This window comes from Sciurus carolinensis, chromosome X (genome assembly GCF_902686445.1).
Source record: "Sciurus carolinensis chromosome X, mSciCar1.2, whole genome shotgun sequence".
Classification (NCBI taxonomy): domain Eukaryota; kingdom Metazoa; phylum Chordata; class Mammalia; order Rodentia; family Sciuridae; genus Sciurus; species Sciurus carolinensis.
Window position 1 is genome coordinate 100,930,742 of NC_062232.1, and position 23,896 is coordinate 100,954,637.

Here is a 23,896-nt window from a genome sequence, read left to right on the forward strand (position 1 = left end):
GACTCTCGGGTTTGTTCTCTTGATGCTGTCTCAAGAGTTCTTGTATATTCTGATCATGGGCTTTTATTTCAAGTTCATATACCCTGACTTCAAGGCCTGAAGTTCTGTTTTCTATGTACTGTAATCTGATGGTGATACTTTGACATGAATTTAATTTGATTCATTTTTTTTTAATTTCATGGAGTTCTGATTATTTTTTCCCCAATATGTTTCCTTATAGAAATGTTCTTTAATCTTCTGTGTTTGCTCTTTTAGTTCATTTAGATTTTTAGTTCATTGAATATTTTAATAATTGCTTCCTTATAATTTCTCTAGAATTTCATCTATTTTCATATCTTTGGGATCCTTTGCTGGGGGACTGTGAATTGGGGGATAGATTTGTCTGTTTCCTCCTGTTGTCAGAGGTTTTAGAGTTGCACATCAATTGAGATGGATTCCCCTTTCTATTTTATATGGATGTCCTTTTGTGTGTAATTATCTTTTTTCTTCTGGTGCTTCTATTTTTGATGTATAAGTAGATATCAAGTAGTAACTTGGGACCTGTGGTCCTCCTCTTATTGTTCCTCCTTGGGGCCTAGTTGCTTTGGGTTTATTGTTTTATCCAATCTATGTATTGATGTATATTGAGGCTCAGGTGGGCCAGATTGTGTGTGGAGTGGAATTTGCTATTACTTGGCTAAGTTGTGAGTTTCGCTTGGCAGCAAGTTCTCTACTCTGTGAAATCAAAGTGTCCCATTCAATTTCCAGCACCTTTTAATGGAAGCGGGGGAGCCAGGAATAGCACTAATGTTAGCAATTCGTGTACAGCTTTAAGATAAATGTCTGGTGTCGACTCTGACATCTGTAATACCAATTGCCTCCTATATATGAGTGAGTGGTGGGGTCAGCATTTAACATCGGTACCAATAATAGAAAGCTGAACTAGATGAGGAAATTGGCAGTATGTATCTACTATGTTGTCCACTATATTAATAATTACAATAACATAAATGGGAAAACAGTTACATAAACTATGTGGTTACAGGGTTTTTTAAAAAAATTTTTTTTAGTTGTAGATGGACACAATACCTTTATTTTATTATTTATTTTATATGGTGCTGAGGATCAAACCCAGTGCCTCAAATGTGCTAGGCAAGTGCTCTGCCACTGAGCCACAACCCAGCCCTGGGATTACAGTTTTAAGTGAAGAAAAAAATGGATAGGAAAGCAAGAAAAAATTTCACATATTTAAAGTGAACAGATGAGAGTCAGGAGATAAATGACACATTCTAAAGAAGGAGAAATAAAAAATTAAAGATAATAAAGAAAAGAGAGGAAGAGGAAACTGGAAAATTTGGCCTTTAGTTGGGGAAGAGAGTGAAGAAGGGGCAATAAGAGAGACAAAAAACAAGTGCAAACAAACAAGCAAATGTAAGATCAAAACAGCTCAAACACACATATAGTCATAGCCCACCTAAGTCCAACCAAGGGAGATAATAAATAGGTCCAGAAAAAAGTAATTAATGTGAAATAAAATTATATGAATGTATATCTTTCTTCAAACATATTGGGGTAGTGAGAACACCTCCCCACAACACACCCACATACACACACACCCAATCTTTCAGAATGAAAAAAAGGTAAATAATAATAATAATAATGCCATCAAATTATATTTGAAAAATTAAACCAAAGGGTTTTTTTTTTTTTTTTTTGGTGGTACTGGGGATTGAACCCAGGACCTTGTGCATTGGAGGCAAGCACTCTACCAACTGAGCTGTATCCCCAGCCCCCAAAGTTAAAATAAAAAAAAGAAGAGTAACAAATGGGGAGAATATAGAGAAAAATGAGATAAGGAAAAGTAATTGAAAAAAAACTTAATGAGAAATAAAGGGCTTGTTTCTGCTGAGGTCGTTAAAAAACTGTTGGTTTTCATATTTATTTTTGGCCCTGTAACCCTTGGGTCAAGGGTTGGGTGTTGTTAAGTCCAATGTCTTTGTGTTCTTCACTGAGCTGCCTGTTGTGGCTAGGAGGCAAAGCTGGTTGTAGGTATCTCAGCTTCCTGTTTCCCAGTACAGCTGAGATAGACTGGGAGTGCTGACAAAACACATTTTCCTTTTGTGTGGGTGGCACAGAGTTCTAAATTGGAAGTTCCTGTAGTTGAGGTTTAGTCTAGGCTGACCTTTGGGATTTTGTGGGTGGGTATTTAAGACTTGATCCATGCTCCCTGTTACTGTGGGTATGCTAGTCTCTGATGTCTGGATCTCTGGGACCTCTGGTGAAATCCACTTTGTGGGATGTATGGACTAAACCTCTGTGTTTTATATTCCAGGTTATCTACCCTGGAATGCAGAAGCTCCTGTTCATGACCTTTACTGGCATCTCCGATTAGCTCTCTTATGGGGTGCTCGTGACCAAGGTAGCGCTCTGTCCTTGATATTGGGTGGCAGTGTACTCAAGGTAGAGTTTTCTTTACACCCATTTCAGTCACTCTGTTTCAGGAACTCTGAGGGAGGGACATAATAAATTGTTGCTGGTAACTTCCTCTATGAGTTCTTGATATCCTGTCTTTGTTCACTGCTGCTTAGCATTTACAGATGGTTCCAATGCTGGCTACTGGCCATGCCCTAGATACCTGATTCCTGCCAAACTGTATTTCCATAGGCTAAGCAATTCTTGGTTAGATTTCCCTGAACCACTTCCCCTGATGCCTCTGGGTCCACTAACATGAGCCTCCCTCTTGCTTCTGCAGGTTTCTGCAAACCAATTGATAAAAAGAAATTATCCTCCCCACTGACTGTCCTCTCTCTGCCTGCACTCCCTCCTCCCCTCAGTCACTAGTACCATCGGTGCCACCAGCCAAGCTGATGTGTCTCTTAATGTATTTCTTGTATTGTGGTAGAAGTTTCTGACTTATATGCCTCTCCAGTTTCTTTTTACTATTATTTACTATTATTTATTATTTATTATTATTTACTATATTTACTATATTTACTATTTTACTATTATTTACTATATTAAGTTTCAGTGAGTTCCTTTAGTTGCCCATCTTGGTGAGGAACAGCCTTTCCACTTTGTAAGTCTGGTGCTGAGGAACTGCTGGGCAGTGCATCCTTCCATCTTCCAATCTTAGTAGTCTTTTTTTCTTTTTAAATGGTTAGTGCTTTTATGATACACTTAAAATGTCTTCTGTAATCTTTGATCTAAACAAGAATACTACTTGTTCCTCAAATTATTTTTTTTTTCTAAATATTACTTTACATTTTGGAATCAGGCTTTCTTTTTTTTTTTTCTCTTTCATTTCTTTTTTCCTTCCTTTCTGCTAGTGATCAAAGCCAGGACCTTGCACATGGCTGTACAAGTGACCTATCATGGCGCTACATATGAAGCCAGAATTGGGGACAGGTAGTTAGTGTAGAAATAGGGGATCAAATAGAGGAAATGGAGGCCATGAGAGCCATCTGCCTCTGGAAGTTGGAGACTGCCCCTGGGAGAATGGAATGTCAAGGATCTCCAGAGCCCATTGATTACTGGATTTACCTGCCCTTGTCAAGGACTACAGGCAGGGAACTGCTAATTAATGCCCCCTGGGCCCTTACCTGCCTGAATTATTTTGGTCCTCCCCCTTCCCATCTCACCTGCAAAATGGGGTCTAGTTAGGCAGGAAGGAGAGATAAGGGAGGAGAGAACTGGAGAATAAAAGAGACCTTAACCTATAAAAGATGTAGGGCGTGCTCACTGCTTGGGATTCTAGAACATCATCCATGGCCCCCTTCTCCCTCCTGGGAGAAGTCTGTATTATTACCTTTAAATAAAACCTGCTGAATATGCTTGCCTTGGCGTGCTTCTCTGATGTTATACCTCAACACCTAAGGAAGCAGAACTCATCACCAGTAAAGGGCGGTATCACATATACCCCTAGTCCCTTAAATTTTTTTTTAGATTTGACCTTTCAGATGGAGTGCTATTAAATTAATTTTGTATGGTGTGACATGGGAGTCTAATTTACTTATTTCTTCCATATAGTCATCCCAGAACCATTTATTCAATGATCATTCTTTCCCCTATGATCTTCAATATCTAGCTCTGTCCATATACCAGGTTTTCAAACATGCATAAGTCTGTTTGTGGATTCTTTGTTCTATTCCCTTAGTCTCTTTTCCTATCCTCTCTTTTTTATTGTAGTTTTACGAAGTTTTGAGATTTTGGAGAGGAGAATAATCCCTCCAAATTTATTGTTCAGCTATTCTTAGCTATTTACTGTGTAAAGGTATTTTAGTTTCCTGAAATAATGGAGGGGAGGATGAGGAATTGGTAAGGAAAATGAAGGGAACAGGTAAAGATTTACAAATACAGCTACTCTTGTCATAGTTGTTCTAAAGTCAAGTCTGTTTATTTAAAATTTTTTTTTTGCAGTGCTGAGGATTAAACCCAGGACCTTGTGCATATTATGCAGGTACTATACCACTGAGCTGTATCCCCAGTCCTAAAATTTTAAATTGGCAAATAATTGTGCATATTTATGAGATACAGTATGATAATTCTATACATGCATACAATGTGTAATGATCAAATCAGGGTCTTTAGTATTTCCACCTCCTTAAACAATGGAGTCAGGTATTTTTGGGACCTGAAAAGCTGCCTGCCTACATTTTCGGGTCTGAGTGTAAGTATAGTATATGAGTCACTGTACTAACATAATGTTTGTGTCTTTTACTTTTGAAACTTATTTCTAGGACTAGAGATACAACTTAGTGGAAGAACCCTTGCCTAGCATGCCTGCAGCCCTCAGTTTGATCCCCAGTGCCTCAGTATATTAACAAAAAAATAAAACTAACTTTTTTGGGATGATCAGTATAGCATTATGATAAAAAGCATGGTATTTACTTTGAGGCATAGTTCTATTCATATTCCTGTTATACTTCTCTCCCTGTTTGTGTGCCATTAGGCATATTTATTTTTGAGATTTACTTATTTTCTCTCTTGTAAATGGTAATACTACCATTTACCTACTGTGTTAGTTTTCTCCTGCTGTCATAAGAGATTACCATAAGCTTAGTGGCTTAAAACAACATAAATTTATTGTCTTACAGTTTGTAGGTTACAAGTCTGTCGAGGGTCTTACTGAACTAAAATCAAGTTGTCTGCAGGGCTTTGTTCCTTTTTTGCAGGTTCTAGGGGAAAATGCATTTCTTTGCTCATTCAAATTGTTAGCAGAATTTAATTCTTGTGGTTGTATGCCTAAGGTCCCCATTTCCTTTTTATCGCTCTATTGGGCTTTTAAAACTTGCAGGCAGTACCTGCATTCCTTGGGTCATGTTTCCCTTCCTCCATCTTGAAATCCAGCAAAGGTGGATCAAGTCCCTCTAATCCTTGGAATCTCGCTGTTTCTTCTGTCACACCATTGTCTGTTCTGTCTCTTCTTTCTCACTCCAGGCTGGAAAGGTTCTGTACTCTTAAGGGCCTGTGTCATTACATTGAGCCCACCACTTGGATAATCCAGAATAATTTCTGTATTTCAAAGTCCATAAGTTTGTTTATTTTTGGTACCAGAGATTGAACCCAGGGACACTTCAACACCAAACTTCTTCTCCCATTCTTTTAAAATTTTTATGTTTTGAGACTTGATCTTGCCAAGTTGCTGAGGCTGGCTTTGCACTTGTGATCTTCCTGTCTCATCCTCCCCAGTTGTTGAGATTACAGGTGTGTGCCTCTGTGTCCAGTCATAACTTTAACGTTTTTCTTTTTAATTAACACACAGGAGTTGTGCATATTCATAGCGTAAAATGTGATATTTCAATGTTGTGTGTAATGTTCAAATCAATGTATTGAACATCTTTATCTCCTCATGATTACTTTGTGTTTGGAGAGTTTGAATACTCTCTCTTCTTCATAAAATATACAATAGGTTTTTATAAATGATAGTTATACACTACTATGCTGTAGAAAACTAGAAGTTATCTTTCTGTCTGTTTTGGTACCTGCTAGCCAATCTCCTTGTGACCCCCTTTCCCACTCCATTTATTATCCCCTAGTAATTATTATTCTATTCTCTTCTGCTTTCAGATTACCTTTTAATCTGATTATCTTTTTTGTCTCCACATGTGAGAGAGAACATGTTATATTTGTCTCTGTGTTTGGTTTATTTCACTTAACATAATGTTGCCTTGTCCCATCTATTTTGCTGCAAATGTCAGGATTTCATTTTTTAATTAACTGAATGATATTCCATTGTGCATGTATGTGCATGCATGTGTGTGTGTGTGTGTGTGTGTGTGTGTGTGTGTATGATTACAATTTTTTAAAACCCATTCATTCATTTATAACTTTGTTGATTCCATCTCTTGGCTATTGTGAATAATGCTGCAATTACTGTGGGAGTAAAGGTATATCTTTGATTTGTTGTTTTTGTTTCCTTGGGGTGTATACCCAGAAGGGTCTACAATTTTAATCACACCTACACATGGTGTTTCTGTCATGTGAAATAACATATTCATAAGATTCAGGGATTCAGATGTGGAAGTGTTTAGGGAGTAAGGGAAGTTTGCACTATTTTTCTGTTACCGACTAGGGGTGCTGGGTTCATTGTTTCAATTCAGCAAAGAATTGAAGAACAGGACACAGAATAGCAAGCAAGAAGTAAGTTTATTGCAAAAGTAAGAGGTTGACTTCTCCTAAGAGAAGGGGCCCCAGAGTTGGGAATCGGGCGGGGGAGATTTGGCCTGTTCTTTTTCCGGTCCCTGGAATTTCCTCTTTTCCTTATCTCCTCCCCTGTCCATGTGCTCCTCACTGTTGTTGATTGGTTTCCCCTCTGTCCATCCACGCATCTGTCTTAGTTTTTCTACTGGAGCCCCTCTGAGGAGCATGAGTATGGAATGTCTGTCTGATTGGGTCCCCTGCTTGTGTCCACAAGCACTGTCATCAAGCAGGAAGTTGACCTCATCCGAAGACCCTCTCCATGCTCCTTTGTTCTGGCCCTGCCCCCGACCTCCTCACTTGCCATCTTGCCCTGACTGCCTGAACCTTTCTGTGTCTCCCTCAAATTCTATTCAGTTTACCACCCTTACCATATAATTATTGTGAAGAATGAATGAACTAATAGCTCAGTGTAGGTTTTTTTTAATAGTGTGGTACTGGGGATTGAATTCAGGTGTGCTTTATCACTGAGATAGATCTCCAGCCCTTTTTATTTTTTATTTTGAAACAGGGTCTCTCTAAGTTTCTTAGGGCCTGGCTAAATTGCTGAGACTGGTTTTGAACTTGGGATCCTCCTGTCTCAGCCTACCGAGCCACTGGGATTATAGACATGTGCCATCCCGTCTGGCTTCAGTATAGTTTTAATATATATTACAAGGTAAATGTTCATTAATATTCAAGTGACTTATTATTGGCAAAATGTGGGTTTTCATTTCTTGGTATTAATATGAACCAATCTTACCTTCTATTATTTTTAAAATTTTAAGCTATGAAATATTTTGAACAGAAAAATATAATTTTTAGAAGATTGGTGACCTACGCAGGTGTAGTAGGTTGAATTAAGCACTTCTCCCCCAGACATGTTCATGTCCTAAACCCTTGTACCTGTGAATGTGATTTTTTTTTTGGAATAGAGTCTGTACAGATTAATAAAGTTAAGATGATGTCATAGTGGATTGCTGTGGACTTAAATATAATGACTTTTTGTTTTTTTGTGTGGTGCTGGGGGTCAAATCAAGGGCTTTTCATAGGCTAGGCCAGTGCTCTACTGCTGGGTAACGGACAGACATGAACATAGTGAACATGAGGTTAAGGGAAAAAATCTAAAAACTGGAACACTATACTGACCCCACATACTCTCTTTTAAAAAGCATTTTACCTTCTGCCTTGTGTGACTCAATTCAATAGGGTATGTTACATTCTTCAGTGAACAACCTGTTACCTGCAGGAGAAATATTGGCCCAAAAGGCTTCCTTTGTTGATAAGAACACAAGTTACATAGACCAGATTCCAGTATTCAGGAAGACAGAATTATTAAAGACCCCTTAACCAGGTTGGGGCTGTAGGCCTGTGGCTGAGCGCTTGTGCAGCACATGTGAAGTGCTTGGTTCAATTCTTAGCACCACATAAAAATGAAGGCATGCTATCCATCTACAACTACAAAACAGCAACAACAACAAAAGGACCCCCTAACCATAAACTCTGTAAGAACAAGTTCCCATTGAAACCCATCAAGTAGGTCACAGTGACTCAGAATTGCCTTGGATCTTTAGCATGTTGTTATAGAAAAGTAGAAAAGTCTCTCCTCCATTGGGGAAGACCATGCACAGTGAGGACTTGGAAGTCTAATGCAATCCTGCATTAGAAGTCAAAAGGTGAGCCTGGATGGTACTCTCTGGAACCTTCCCCATGAACCCCAATAAATCAGGAGGGCAGGGAAGAAGTGCTGTCCCTCGCCTTTCTGAGAGGACCCACTCTCCCTTGAGAGCGTCCCCCTTTTCTCTTTCTCATCCCTTGTAATAAACTCATGACTGCTGCTGTGTACAATGTCTCTGAAATCTTTATGGTGCAATCATAAGAACTGGTAACTGAGGACATCGTAAGTCACTTTGATGGCTCCTCACGTGGCCTTGCTGTGTTCTACCATTGTTCTATACCTCCAACTCACACTGAGTATTATCTTTAAAGTGAAGGGAAATGGAGATGTTGACACAGAGAGGAGAAACATGAGGAAAAAGGCTATGTGATGATGGAAACAGAAAATGGAAGGATGCATCAACAAGCCGAGGAATGCTAAGGTTCATTGGCAACCACTAGAAATTAGGAATAGGCAGGAAAAGTCTTCCCTAGAGCCTTTAGAAGGAGCATGGTCCTGCCAACATGTTGCTTTCAGATAAGTAGGACTATCAGAGAATGTGTTTCTGTTTTTTTTTTTTTTATTTATTTTTTTTATTTTTTTGCGGTACTGGGGATCCAACTCAGGGCCTTGTGCTTGCAAGCACTCTACCAGCTGAGCTATCTCCCCAGCCCTGTTTCTGTTGTTTGAAGCCACCTAGCTTGTGGTAATTTTGTTGTAGCAGCCTAGTAAACCAATGCAACAATTTACCATGTTTTCTTAAACTGCTTTTTCTTTGAAATCACTTCCCCAAAATGGTCCTGTCTGTTTCTAATGTAAGGGACACCTACATTCAAATACATATCCCAAATACATATCCCAAGATATGGTGAATAACCGAAGAAAGACATAGTCAAAGGAAACTGGTTTTGTAGCTTGAAATGGAGCATTCCAGCAATCGTGAGGGTTCATGATAGTAAGAAATGTTTCAATACTCTTATCCTAGGCCTTTTGATCAGACAGTGAAACTAATTTTTTTATGAATGTTTTAGATAAAAGCTCATTTTAGAGACAATTTAATTATTCAGATAGTAAACCTGGAAAGACAATTTCTCATATGGTAACAAAAGTAAAATTCTGGATTGGTGCTTACTTATGTAGATGTAAATAGGAATAATGCCAACATTTTCTGCATTGTTTGAAAAGGAATAAAATTTAATTATGCTTATCTAACCTACCTTATAAAGCTACCTTGAAATCATTTGGTAGATTTTTTTTTAAAGAAATGAATCTTTTCATTGAGTGCTCCCTGTGTTATATAAGAGACATAGATGATATCATCACTATCCTAGTTGATTTTATACTCTTGTTAGGTTGTGTATTGTTACTACTGACCTTTTTGTGTGTGTGGTGCTTAGGATTGAACCCAGGGCTTTATGTGTGCATCCCAACTGTGCTACATTCCAAGACCTGTTACTGGCTTTAAAAAGATACCTTTATTTTATTTGTTTATTTTTTGTGGTGCTAAAGATTGAACCCAGTGCCTCACACATACTGGGCAAGTGTTCTACCACTGAGCCACAACCGCAGCCCCCACTGTTAACTTTTCTAGTGTGGCTTTCCAGTTTGCATTCTGCATCCTTCTTCCTAAAAATATTCAGACTTTCCTTCTGATACCTATTCCTCTCCTTACCAGGTCACTATTTCAGTCCACTAAGTCACGGTGAATTTTAGTAGTCTTGTTTGAAATACTGGTAAGAATTTCTGTGTGTCTCTGTGTTAATAAGAACACATGTAGTCTTTGATTCTAACTGTCATCTGTATTGTTGCTAGGAGAGGTATTGGTCTTAGCATGGTGCTGACACTGAGGCTGGCAGAGCAGAAAGTGGTACGGAAATTGAGTCCTTGAAGGCATCATTGAGTTAATGGATCAACCAATGTTTGGATGTTCCAGTTAAGTATGGAAATAAGTTCTTGTTTTGTTTAAGCCAGTTTGCATTGGATTTTCTGCATTTTGCAGCACGAAGTCTTGTTTGAGGTGTACATGCTTACAACCCAACTGAATGGTAAATGATAGTTTTAATCAAGTGCTAGATATGCTAAATATATATGTTGTAGTTTGGTGTTTTTTAAAGTGTGGTCCCTAGACCAACAGCAATAGTATTACTTGGGGAACTTGTTTTATATATCTCTATCTCTATCTATCTATCTATCTATCTATCTATCTATCTATCTATCTATCTATTTTGGTATCTGGTATTGCCTCTGAGCCACACCCCAGCCCTTTTTATTTTTTGAGACAGGGTCGTGCTCACTTGCTTAGAGTCTCACTATACTGCTGAGAATTTGGCAATCCTCCTCAGTATCCTCAGCCTCCAGAGTAGCTAGGATTATAGGCATGTACCACCATGCTGGGCTAGAAATTCAAATTTTATAATCCCACCCTAGATTTGCTGAATCAAATGGTAGAGTAGGTGCCAATTAACCTTTGCTTTAACAAGCCCTCCAGGGGATTCTGATGCATGCTAAAGTTTGAAAAGGACTGCTCTAGAAGGTCAGGAGAAGAAGGGTTAATGTTTATTGAAGGATAGCAGAACACTTCCTGGAGAAGATAAGACCAAGGAAATACCAGAGCACAGTATGCTTTTGAAAAGGAGGCTCAGGAACCATAATGAATAAAAGTATAAATGTAAAGAATGATTATGTCAGAATAAATTCTAATGTCATGTATAACTAAAAAGAACCAATAAAATTTGAAAAACACACCATCACTATGTTAAAGGAATTGAAATAAAAGAAAATACATACTCAGTTAAAAAAAAACGAATGAGTATGGCATTCATAGGACATTATCTGGCTAATTGTGATGTTAATAAAACATGGATGGATTAATATTGCATAGGTAGCATGGGAGATAGTTGGCTGGGATTCACATTTGTTTTTGTGTTGTTACTCTTATTTCAACTGAACTCATTGAAAACCTCAACAATAGAATGAATCATTGGTATTCTTCATTATAGGTGCTATATGTTGAGATAAACCTGTCAGGACTCTAGCCATAGGATAATTTAGAGAGTGTCAGGTCATTTTAAGGGAATGGTCTAGTCTGACTTGCATGGCCATTAACTAGGTGGACAGGTCTCCTTTGGGAATTCAGAAAATTTGTTTGAAGGGATTTACATCTTGTCAAAATTTAGTATTAGTAGGTTGGCATCAGCAGTGAAACTTGAAGCTGTTCTTGCATAGTGAGAGTCTCCTCCTCTTTTCTTTCATTGCATGGTTTATGGGATAAGTTTCCACTTTAAATACTGATGTCATGCTCAAGGTTGTACATCACCTGCCTGCACTGCCTGCTTAAGTTGATAATGTGTGCTTGGATGGAACTTTTTACATTTTATCCTTTTCCCTAAAGTGTTATAAGCCATGTGTAATGAAGCAGCCTGTGGAATTATGGAATGGGAACTGACTTTGTCTCTGAGATGCTGCTGGAAAATGAGACCAGCATTTTACCGCTAAAATGCTAATTACTACAGAAATCAAACACTAGACCTTAATGTTGCTTTTCTGAACTTGTCTAGGTATATGTTTTTGGTGGTGGTGGGTATGAGTATATGACAGTGGAGCTAAGGGAGAGAAGGATTTTAATCCAAAGCTACAAATAACTTTTTAACCTTGTTGACAACTCTCTTTTTGCTAAGGTGTGCCAGAACAATGAATAAGCATTTCTAAAGCATGGGTACTGCTTAGGGTATTTAGTCATTATTTAATTAGTGTTGATAATGTGGCTTCATTTTAGAGTTTAATGGTCTTGATATTGAATGACCTTGGTATGGCAAAGACACTTGTCTCTGTGTATGTGTGTGTGAAATGCAAATAAAAGTGGTCCTGGAATTTGGCCAAAAAATCCTGAGTGCCAAGCAAAGGTTGCTCTAAATCTGCTTGCCTTGCAGGTCAGATTGAAGGATGCCTGAGATAAGCAATAAATTCTTCCTCTGCCACTGTGGGAGGACAAATCAGCCAATGAATCATATCTTGTTTGTTTAGATAGACTAGACATGATGTGACTTGTTTTGGGGGTCTAAAGTGTAATTTTTTCCTCTTTCTTTAGGGATTGGGTAAGGGGGTGATTATAAGAAGGATTGTTCAAATCATGGGACACTAGGAAGTCACAGGGCTGGAGAAGGCAGTTTTGACCCTGCACCTTATGTGAAGGAGCAAGTTGGAGCTATGGAACCTTGTTCACTGGTGGGACAATTGCTGCAGGCAGACTGGTTTCCATCAGCATAGGTTTTCTTGGAAAAGCTTTCTCAGAAAAGGTGGTATGTTTTGATAGCCTTAACACAGACCTGGTAATTGTTGCCTGTTGTCTTAGAGTCTCTAACTAGTTTTTGCTAGTCAGGGCTGTGGGACTTGGCTGTTAAAAGAATGAATTTGTGTATTGCCTCTCATATTTTGGAGATTTTAAGTCCTGGTATGTTTCTGATAAACTCTTTTAAATGCTTTATTTCAGAGTTCATTTACATTCATGAAGTGAAGTGCATCCTTGGTCACTTTTGTGAACTAGACTGCTATCAGGTGTACATTGCACATGTACTAAGTATTTGACACTGTAAGAGTGAAGATACAAAGATGTTCCACTTTTTTGTGTGTTCAAGAAAATTGAAGTTTATTGACTTACAATAAAATGAAATTCTTTTTTTTCCCTCCCCCCACCCCTCTTTTCCCTCTATACAGTCCTTCCTTCCTCCATTCTTACCACCCTCCTTATCACTAACCCTAAACCTAACCCTAACCCTAACGCTAACCCCTCCAACCCCCCATTATATGTCCTCATCCACTTATCAGCAAGATCATTCGTCCTTTAGTTTTTTGAGATTGGCTTATCTCACTTAGCATGATATTCTCCAATTTCATCCATTTGCCTGCAAATGCCATAATTTTATCATTCTTCATGGCGGAGTAATATTCCATTGTATATATATATGCCACAGTTTCTTTATCCATTCGTCAATGGAAGGACATCTAGGTTGGTTCCACAATCTGGCTATGGTGAACTGACCAGCAATAAACATTGATGTGGCTGTATTTCTGTAGTATGCAGATTTTAAGTCCTTTGGGTATAGGCCAAGGAGTGGGATAGCTGGGTCAAATGGTGGTTCCATTCCAAGCTTTCTGAGGAATCTCCATACTGCTTTCCAGAGTGGCTGCACTAATTTGCAACCCCACCAACAATTTATGAGTGTACCTTTTTCCCCCACATCCTCGCCAACACCTATTGTTGCTTGTAATCTTGATAATCGCCATTCTAATTGGGGAGAGATGAGATCTTAGGGTAGTTTTGATTTGCATTTCTCTTATTACTAGAGATGTTGAACATTTCTTCATATATCTGTTGATTGCTTGTATATCTTCTTCTGTGAAGTATCTGTTCATTTCCTTAGCCCATTTGTTGATTGGATTATTTGTATTCTTGGTGTAGAGTTTTTTGAGTTATTTATAGATTCTGGAAATTAGCACTCTAGCTGAAGTATGAGTGGCAAAGATATTCTCCCACTCTGTAGGCTCTCTCTTCACATTACTGATAGTTTCCTTTGCTGAGAGAAAGTTTTTTAGTTTGAATCTATCCCAGTTGTTGATTCTTGGTTTTATTTCTTGTGCTATGGGAGTCCTGTTAAGGAAGTCTAATCCTAAGCCAACAAGTTGAAGATTTGGACCTACTTTTTCTTCTATAAGATGCAGGGTCTCTGGTCTGATTCCGAGGTCCTTGATCTATTTTGAGTTGAGTTTTGTGTAAGGTGAGAGATAGGGGTTTAATTTCATTCTGTTGCATATGGATTTCCAGTTTTCCCAGCACCATTTGTTGAAGAGGCTATCTTTTCTCCATTGCATATTTTTGGCCCCTTTGTCTAGTATGAGAAAATTGTATTTATTTGGGTTTGTGTCCATGTCCTCTATACTGTACCATTCATCTACCTGTCTATTTTGGTACCAATACCATGCCGTTTTTGTTACTATTGCTTTGTAGTAGAGATGAAGATCTGGTATTGCAATACCCCCTGCTTCGTGCTTTCTACAAAGGATTGCTTTAGCTATTCTGGGTTTTTTATTCTTCCAGATGAATTTCATAATTGCTTGCTCTATTTTTGTAAGGTAAATCATTGGGATTTTAATTGGAATTGCATTGAATCTGTATAGCACTTTAGGTAGTATGGCCATTTTGACAATATTAATTCTGCCTATCAAAGAACATGGGAGATCTTTCCATCTTCTAAGGTTTTCTTTATTTTCTTTCTTTAGTGGTCTGTAGTTCTCATTGTAGAGGTCTTTCACCTCTTTTGTGAGATTGATTCCCAAGTATTTATTTTTTTCGATGCTATTGTGAATGGGGTAGTTTTCCTAATTTCTCCTTCTGAAGATTCATCACTTATGTATAAGAATACATTGGATTTATGAGCATTGATCTTGTAACCTGCTACTTTACTGAATTCACTTATGAGTTCTAAAGTTTTCTGGTGGAATTTCCTGATTCCTCTAAATATATAATCATGTCATCAGCGAACAGGGATAGTTTGAGTTCTTCTTTTCCAATTTGTATCCCTTTAATTTCTTGGGTTTGTCTAATTGCTCTGGCTAGAGTCTCAAGGACAATGTTGAATAGAAGTGGTGAAAGAGGGCATCCCTGTCTTGCTCCAGTTTTTAGGGGGAATGCTTTCAGTTTTTCACCATTTAGAATGATATTGGCCATGGGCTTAGTGTAGATGGCCTTTATAATGTTAAGGAATGTTCCCACTACCCCAGTTTTTTCTAGTGTTTTGAGCATGAAGGAATGATGTATTTTATCAAATGCTTTCTCTGCATCTATTGAAATAATCATGTGATTCTTAACTTTAAGTCTGTTGATATGGTGAATGACATTTATTGATTTCTGGATGTTGAACCAACCTTGCATCCCTGGGATAAAATCCACTTGATTGTGGTGCACTATCTTTTTAATATATTTTTGTATGTGATTTGCTAAAATTTTGTTGAGAATTTTTGCATCGATATTCATTAAGGATATTGGTCTGAAATTTTCTTCTCTCGATGTGTCTCTGTCTGGTTTAGGTATCAGGGTAATATTGGCTTCATAGAACGAGTTTGGGAGGGTTCACTCCTCTTCTATTTCATGGAATACTTTGAGGAATATTGGAATGACCTCTTCTTTAAGGGTTTTGTAGAACTCGGCTGAGAACCCATCTGGTCCCGGACTTTTCTTTGTTGGTAGGCTTTTGATGACGTCTTCTATTTCATTGCTTGAAATTGATTTATTTAAGTTGTGTATATCCTCCTCGTTCAGTTTAGGAAATTCGTATGTCTCTAAAAACTTGTTGATGTTTTCGAGGTTTTCTGTTTTGTTGGAGTATAGATTTTCAAAATAGCTTCTAATTATGTTTTGTATTTCACTCGGGTCTGTTGTGATATTTCCATGTTCATTCCGAATTTTAGTAATTTGAGTTTTCTCCCTCTTTCTCTTTGTTAGTGTGGCTAAGGGTTTATCAATTTTGTTTACTTTTTCAAAGAACCAACTATTTATTTTGTTAATTTTTCTGATTGATTCTTTTGTTTCAATTTCGTTGATTTCGGCTCTGATTTTAACTATTTCCTGTCTTCTACTACTTTTGGTGTTGCTCTGCTCTTCTTTTTCTAGGGCTTTGAGCTGTAGTGTTAATTCGTTTATTTGTTGATTTCTACTTCTTTTGTTGAGTGCACCCCATGAAATAAATCTTCCTCTAAGTACTGCTTTCATAGTGTCCCAGAGATTTTGATATGATGTGTCTTTGTTCTCGTTTACTTCTAAGAATTTTTTTATTTCCCTCCTGATGTCCTCTGTTATCCATTCATCATATAATAATATATTATTTAATCTCCAGGTATTGGAGAAGTTTCTGTTTTTTATTCTGTCATTTATTTCTAATTTCAATCCATTATGATCTGATAGAGTACAAGGTAGTATCTCTATCTTCTTGTATTTGCTAACATTACCTTTGTGGCATAAAATATGGTCTATTTTAGAGAAGGATCCATGTGCTGCTGAGAAGAAAGTGTATTCGTTCTTGGTTGGATGGTATATTCTATATATGTCCGTTAAGTCTAAATTGTTGATTGTGTTATTGAGATCTCTGGTTTCTTTATTCAATTTTTGTTTGGAAGATCTATCCAGTGGTGAGAGAGGCGTGTTAAAATCGCCTAGTATTATTGTGTTGTGGTCTATTTGATTTCTGGAATTGAGAAGGATTTGTTTGACGTACGTGGATGAGCCAATGTTCGGGGCATAGATATTTATGATTGTTATGTCTTGCTGATTTATGCTTCCCTTAAGCAGTATGTAATGTCCTTCTTTATCCCTTCTGACTAGTTTTGCCTTGAAGTCCACATTATCTGAAATGAGGATGTATACTCCAGTTTTTTTGCTGTGTCCGTGTGCATGGTATGTTTTTTCCCATCCTTTCACCTTTAGTCTATGGGTATCTCTTTCTATGAGATGAGTCTCTTGCAGGCAGCATATTGTTGGATTTTTCTTTTTAATCCAATCTGCCAGTCTATGTATTTTGATTGATGAGTTCAGTCCATTAACATTCAGGGTTATTATTGTGATATGATTTGTATTCCCAGTCATTTGACTCATTTTTGTGTTTTGATATGATTTGGTTTCTCCTTTATTTGGCTATTCCTTTAGGCTAGTTCCTCCCGTTGCTGATTTGCATCGTTGTTTTTCATCTCTTCCTCATGGAATATTTTGCTGAGAATGTTCTGTAATGCTGGCTTTCTTTTTGTAAATTCCTTTACCTTTTGTTTATCATGGAAGGATCTTATTTCGTCATCAAATCTGAAAGTAAGTTTTGCTGAGTATAAGATTCTTGGTTGGCATCCATTTTCTTTCAGAGCTTGAAAAATGTTGTTCCAGGCCCTTCTAGCTTTTAGGGTCTGGATTGAAAAATCTGCTGATATCCGTTTTGGTTTCCCCCTGAATGTAATTTGATTCCTTTCTCTCTCGGCCTTTAAAATTCTGTATTTATTTTGTATGTTAGGTATTTTCATAATAATGTACCTTGTTGTGGGTCTGTTGTAATTTTGTATATTTGGAGTCCTATAAGCCTCTTGTACTTGGTTTTCCATTTCGTTCTTCAGATTTGGGCAATTTTCTGATATTATTTCATTGAATAGATTGTTCATTCCTTTGGTTTGTTTCTCTAAGCCTTCCTCAATCCCAATAATTCTTAAATTTGGCCTTTTCATGATATCCCACAATTCTTGTAGATTCTGTTCATGATTTCTTACCATCTTCTCTGTTTGTTCAACTTTGTTTTCGAGGTTAAATATTTTGTCTTCAATGTCTGAGGTTCTGTCTTCCAGGTGTTCTATCCTATTGGTTATGCTTTGTATGGAGTTTTTAACTTGGTTTATTGTTTCTTTCATTTCAAGGATTTCTGTTTGTTTGTTTTTCAGTATCTCTAACTCTTTCTTGAAATGATCTCTTGCTTCCCGTATTTGGTCTTTTGACTGTTGATTAGTGCGATCATTTAATGCGTGCATTTGCTCTTTCATCTCCTCCTTCAATGCCTGCATTTGCTCTTTCATCTCCTCGTTTGCTTCCCTGATTGTTTTAATTATCTACATTCTGAACTCCATTTCTGACATTTCTTCTGCTGTGCTGTCATTGGGTTTTATTGATATAGTATCTAGATTTGTTTGGGACATTTTCTTCTCTTGTTTTCTCACATTGGTCAGATGTCAGTGGGACTCTGAGATATTGCAGATTTCCTCTATTGGCTTATAGTGTCCCTGTAGATTTCCCGTGTATCACTTCCCAGCCTTCAGTAGCCTGAAATCTTGGAGAAACTTGATAATGCAGTGCTTCTGAAGAAAGCTGCCCGTAGCTCGCTACTGGTTCCAGGGCTTGGAGCTGGCTCTGTGCGATAAGGCTCTCACTGGGCGGCCTGTTCTGAGAAGCTGGCTGTGGAAAGAGCCCACCACCGGAGGGAGCAGGGCTACCTGGGGAAGACTCTAGCTGCCCTGCCCTGCTCTGATAAGCCACCCCTATCCGTGCCTGCCGCCTAGGCCGAGCTTCACCCGGTGGGGGAGACTCACCCCTTGGCTCTATTTTAGTCCGAGTCTCTCAATGCCTCCCCTTCTTGAATCCTGGGTTCTGGAGCGACTGGAGATGCAGTCACCCTCTAGTCTGCCATCTTGGATTGCCCCGTGGAAAAAGCCTGTGGTCAGAGGGGGCAGGGCCACCTGGAGAAGTCTCTGGCTGCCCTGCCCTGATCCCAGAGGCTACTTGCAGTCGGAGCTCTCCGTTGGCTTGGGGACTTGTGGCTGGCTCTGTGTAGAAAGTCTCTCACTGGGCGGTCTGCTCTGAGAAGCTAGCCTTGAAAGGCGCCTCCCGCTGGAGGGGGCCGGGCTGCTTGGGGATGTCCCTGGCTGCCCTGTCCTGGTCCCTGAAGCTGCTTGTGGTCCTGAGCTCACCGCGCTGGCTCCGGGACTTGGAGCTGGTTCTGTGCAGAAAGGCTGTCACTGGGGGGCCTGTTCTGAGAAGCTGGAGAAGCTGGCCGTGTGGGAGGAGCCCACCGCCAGAGAGCGCAGGGCTGCCTGGGGAAGACTCTAGCTGCCCTGCCCTACTCTGATAAGCCACCTCTATCCGGGCCTGCCACCCAGGCCGAGCTTCACCCAGTGGGGGAGACTTACCCATGGCTCTATTTTAGTCCGAGTCTCTCAATGCCTCCCCTTCTTGAATCCTGGGTTCTGGAGCGACTGGAGATGCAGTCTCCCTCTAGTCCGCCATCTTGGATCTCCCTGTGGAAAGAGCCTGTGGCCGGAGGGGGCAGGGCCGCCTGGAGAAGTCTCTGGCTGCCCTGCCCTGATCCCAGAGGCTGCCTGTGGGTCGGAGCTCTCCGTTGGCTTGGGGGCTTGTGGCTGGCTCTGTGTAGAAAGTCTCTCCGATGTTCCACTTTTTATTGTATCTTCATACAACTAATTTGCTGACTTCATTATGTTTCATTTACAAAATTTACTGATTATTTGTTGCAGTTTCCCTATTAGTGAGTACCGAGTTCCCTGTACTAATTGCCAGACTTATACTATGGCTGTGTCTCTGTACTATCTACTTTTTTTTTTTTGGTACTAGGGATTGAACCCTGGGATGCTTTGCCACTGAATTACATCTCCAGTTCTTTTTATTCTTCATTTTATTTTATTTTATTTTTTTATTTTGAGACAGGGTCTTGTTAAATTGCTTAGGGCCTTGCTAAGTTACTGTGGCTGAACTTGAACTTGTGATCCTCTTGCCTCAGCTTCCTGAGTTGCTGGGTTTACAGGCATGTGCTTTCTTTCTTTTTTTCCGCATTCTGTGTACTTTCTTAATGGGTCTTTGAGCAAGTCTTACCCTCTCAGTTTCGGTTAACTCAATGGTAAAAATAGGGACAACATTGGGTTTTCTTCACTTGCAGGGTTATTAACTTTTACTAATCAGACATGTCTAAGCACTTTGAGGCATATTTCTTAGGAGGTGGTTATTTGTTATAACAGACCATAGGGCCTCTTGGAAAAGAACCTCTAAGGATTCAGGCACATGAACTTAATATAGAAGTGTAGCTTGGAAGGCATGGTAAAAGAAATATCAGAGCCTAAAGGAAAAGGACATTAGGAGCACTATTGGATTAAACAGCAGGCCATAATATCCCATATTGGCTTTTTAGGGCTCTTGTGTGGCGTATGCTATATCAATAAGAGCTTTGTGGGAATGTAGTTGGTTTTGTTACTCTTAGATTAGCACAGGTGCCTGGGAACAGGCTTCTGCTTCACCAAAGGGGCCAAGTATAAAGAAACATGTAGGAGCTTGATCATTGAGGACCTTATAAAAAGGTTGACTATATGTCCCAGTCTGCTAGAGATAACTTCAATAAATATACACTTAAAGTTTTTACATCATTACTAAAACTGTATGTTCATTCCTCAAAGTCTTTTGTTTGATTTGTAAATTATATAGCAAGGAGCTTGGATGAGATTGTTTTGTCCTTTTGAATTCCTGGTTCTGCTCTGCTATCTGGCCCTTCAACCACCACCCACTTGTCCTTGTCTGAAGCATCTAAAAATGATTCTCTACAACCTGTTATGCACCTCTCTTTTTCTACTTGCTTTCTTATTCTTTTCCCAATTCCCATTCTATGCTCTTTGGAAATTCTTTATGTCCATGGCTCTTTTATGGTCATGAAAATTGTCTAGCTTGAGATTGACTTTGTGAAAAGCTGAAATCATAGTAATAGTTTATTTCATCTTCTTTGACCATTTTTTAATTTGATGATCAAATTCACTAACAAGAGTAATCATCTTTATATTCTTCTAGAGAGACAGCTTCAAATCAGTTATGTAAGGTCTCTATGAAGCAGACCAGGTACCCCCACCCAAAAGCCCATCACCATAATTAAGCTTCTCTTCTTGACAGAAAGATTTTTACCAAAGGTGTCAACAGGATATCAGCAAAAATTTCAGCAGAGGGCATTGTGGTTTGTAGCTTCCTCTTTCTTGTAAGTGCCAGGTTTGCAGACAAAACTTGTGAAACCTCTGTCTAGCCTAAGAACATGAGACAGTATCTATTCCCACCCATTGCCATGTAACCAACCACCCCACTGAGTATAAATCTAAAGAATTTGCAGACCAGAGGTTTTTAGGCATTAGCACTCTCTGGACCATTGCAGCTAAATAAACCTTCCTGAAAATTTCCTCAGGTGTCCAGCCTCATCTGTCCTACATCACCTAGAGCCAAGGTGTCTTAGCCTACTTGAATTGCTATAACAAAGTACCATAAGCTGGGTAGCTTATGCAAAACAAGTTCATTTCTGAGAATTCTGGAAGCTGGGAAGTACCAAGTTGAAGTGTTGAAGATTCATTGTCTGTCGAGAGGCTGCTTTGTTCACAGATGGTGTCTTCTAGCTGTGTTGTCACTTGGTGAAAGAGGCAAAGCCAAACCAGGTGTGGTGGTATGGAACTATAGTTAAAGCTATAGAGGAGGCTGAGGCAGAAGGGTCATTGTACCCAGGGGTTTAGGGCCAACATGTAAAACATAAGGAAATCCCATCTATTTAAGAATAAAAAAAGCAAAGTAAGCTGGAAGTGATGGCACATGCCTGTAATCCCAGTGATTTGGGAGGCTAAGGCAGGAGGATTGCAAGTTTGAGGCCAGCCTTGGGGAATTAGTGAGCCCTTGTTTCAAAATCAAAAATAAAATGAGGATGTAGCTCAGTGGTTGGTGGAAAATAACCCCTTGGTGTTAAATTCTCAGTACAAAAACAAAACAAAGGCAAAGTAACTTTCTTGAGCCTCTTGCATAAGTCCCCTGTTCCATTCATGAGGACTTGGCTGTCATGATATAGTCACCTTCCAAAGGCTCCCACCTTCTAATGCCATCACATTGATGATTAGATTTTAACATAAGAATTTTGAGCATGCACACTTTCAGACCATAGTGCAGGTTTAATGAAATTTAGTGCTGCCAAGTGGTTCTGGAGCCAGGGATGGTTGTTTGGAATTTTGTCCAACTGTGGCAGGCTTCACTATCACAAATACTAATAGCAATTTTTCCCCCAAAGATAAGCATGCAGTTGTCTTGAAGGAAATGTGAGAAAATAGAAACTAAAATTTCTTTGGAGATCACCTGGGAAGCCTAATCATCCTTCCTGACTTCTTCTTATGGTGCTCAGTAGCTAGTATTGGGCTTTGACCCACTCACACCCTTCTGTCTTATGACAGTGAAACCAATAACCCAATGAAATCTATAGATTTCCTTCCTTCCTTCCTTCCTTCCTTCCTTCCTTCCTTCCTTCCTTCCTTCCTTCCACCACTCATCTATACCTTCAACTCTTTTTTATTTTTAATTTTGAGACAGAATCTATGTTGCCTAGGCCTTGAACTTGGGATCTTCCTGCCTTAGTCTCCCAAGTTGTTGGAATTATAAGCATGAGCCACCATTCCCAGCTGAAATCTATAGATTTTCTGTTCATCTTCATCTTATTCAGATTTTATATCACTAGGATGTGAAAATAGTTAAACACAAGAGCAATTTTATAGGTTTATCAGGGCATTGATGTCATCTGGGGGTAGCGTACTTCACTTACACATCATGTGTGAAATACAGAATCAGACACAAATCACAGAGAAATGCAGTTAATGTTTTATGAGTTCATAAATCTGGAGGTGTGACTAACACTGGGACCTACAATGGAAACCTTCAGCCTTATAATTCAATAACTCCATGGATTAATTTTACCACACAGAGTTTGGGCTGGGAACTAAAATACATCCACATGCAAATCCAGACCTTGGAGAATAACAACACATTGCTGCATGGATATTTGTGAATATGCTTTGGTGAAACAACCACATAAGGTGCCTTTGAATTTTCACTTGCTGTTGACCCTCACCGTGTGTGCTGTAAAGTAAGCTTTCTCTTGTTTATTGACAAGAAAACTGATCCTATAAAATTTAATTGTGATTGACAGTAATTATATCATGTGTTTGTGTGAAGTTGTGTCCCCTATTATATAGTGAGAAAATTGAGGCTAAGCCATGCTACATAAACTGTTCAAGGTCAAGAAACCATAATCAAAGCATTGGGCTTTCTAACTCCATGGCTAGTTTTCTTCGTATTCAGTTACACCATTTGTAGCAAAAATCCAGTAAAAAGCATCTATCTACTTTTTATCCTGCATACAGATGGGCTTCATAGATGGTGACAGGCATACCCAGCAAGACTCAGGGAGGATAAAGTTGGTTGTGGAAGGAAGATCTCACATAATACATGTTATGTTCACAACAAAGGAGTTGGTCAAAGTTAAAACTTGCTGTGAACTGTGCATCATTCCTAGAGGAAAAGTTAGACCCCCATTCTTTATCTTATTGACTATTATTTGTGCAACCATAGTGGATTTCTGGTAGCCAAGGCTGAACCTTACGTGGAAGCAGAGTCATTGGCTTCTTTTGTGGTGTGATTTAAAGGGTTTGGAGAACTGTGCTTTGCATAAATGGTACTATAAGTATTCATTTCACTTGGCTTATTTGTCCAGATCTCTATTAGAGACTTGATTTTAACTTTTTATTTCTAAATAAATATATATTCACATGAAGTGATAAATATAGTACAGATTCCCATGTACTTCTCACTTAGCATCTTGTGATGTTAATATCTTACATTAAATATAGTATAAATTACTGTTAACTACAAGTCTTTGTTCAGGTTTCACTATTTTTACATGCATTCATTTAAGTAAACATAAAATTCTATGTAATTTAATATTTAGGTTTGTTCTTTTAAGGTTCTTATCCCTATTGGAATACAAACTCCTCACTACTAGGAGTTGTGACAGAATAACATGGGTTTTGGAACATGGCAAGCTTGAGTATTAATTGTAGCTCTGCTATTTCCTAGCAGACTGTGTAACTGTGATTTTGGACAAATCCCTTCCTCTCTGGGCTTCATTTTCCCTATGAAATGGGGTGGGGGATAATATTTCCTAATTCACATGGTTTTTGTAAGGATTAAATGGGGTAATATATGTAAAAATGCCTGGCCCA

At 38.8% G+C, this 23,896-nt stretch overlaps 1 non-coding gene across 1 annotated transcript; it reads right to left on the reverse strand.

The window, feature by feature from the left end:
- Nucleotides 1-1,693: 1,693 nt before the first annotated feature.
- Trnaw-cca (transfer RNA tryptophan (anticodon CCA)) lies at nucleotides 1,694-1,766 on the reverse strand. The gene has a single exon. It is a non-coding gene; the product is annotated as a tRNA-Trp (tRNA).
- Between the last annotated feature and the right edge of the window lie 22,130 nt (nucleotides 1,767-23,896).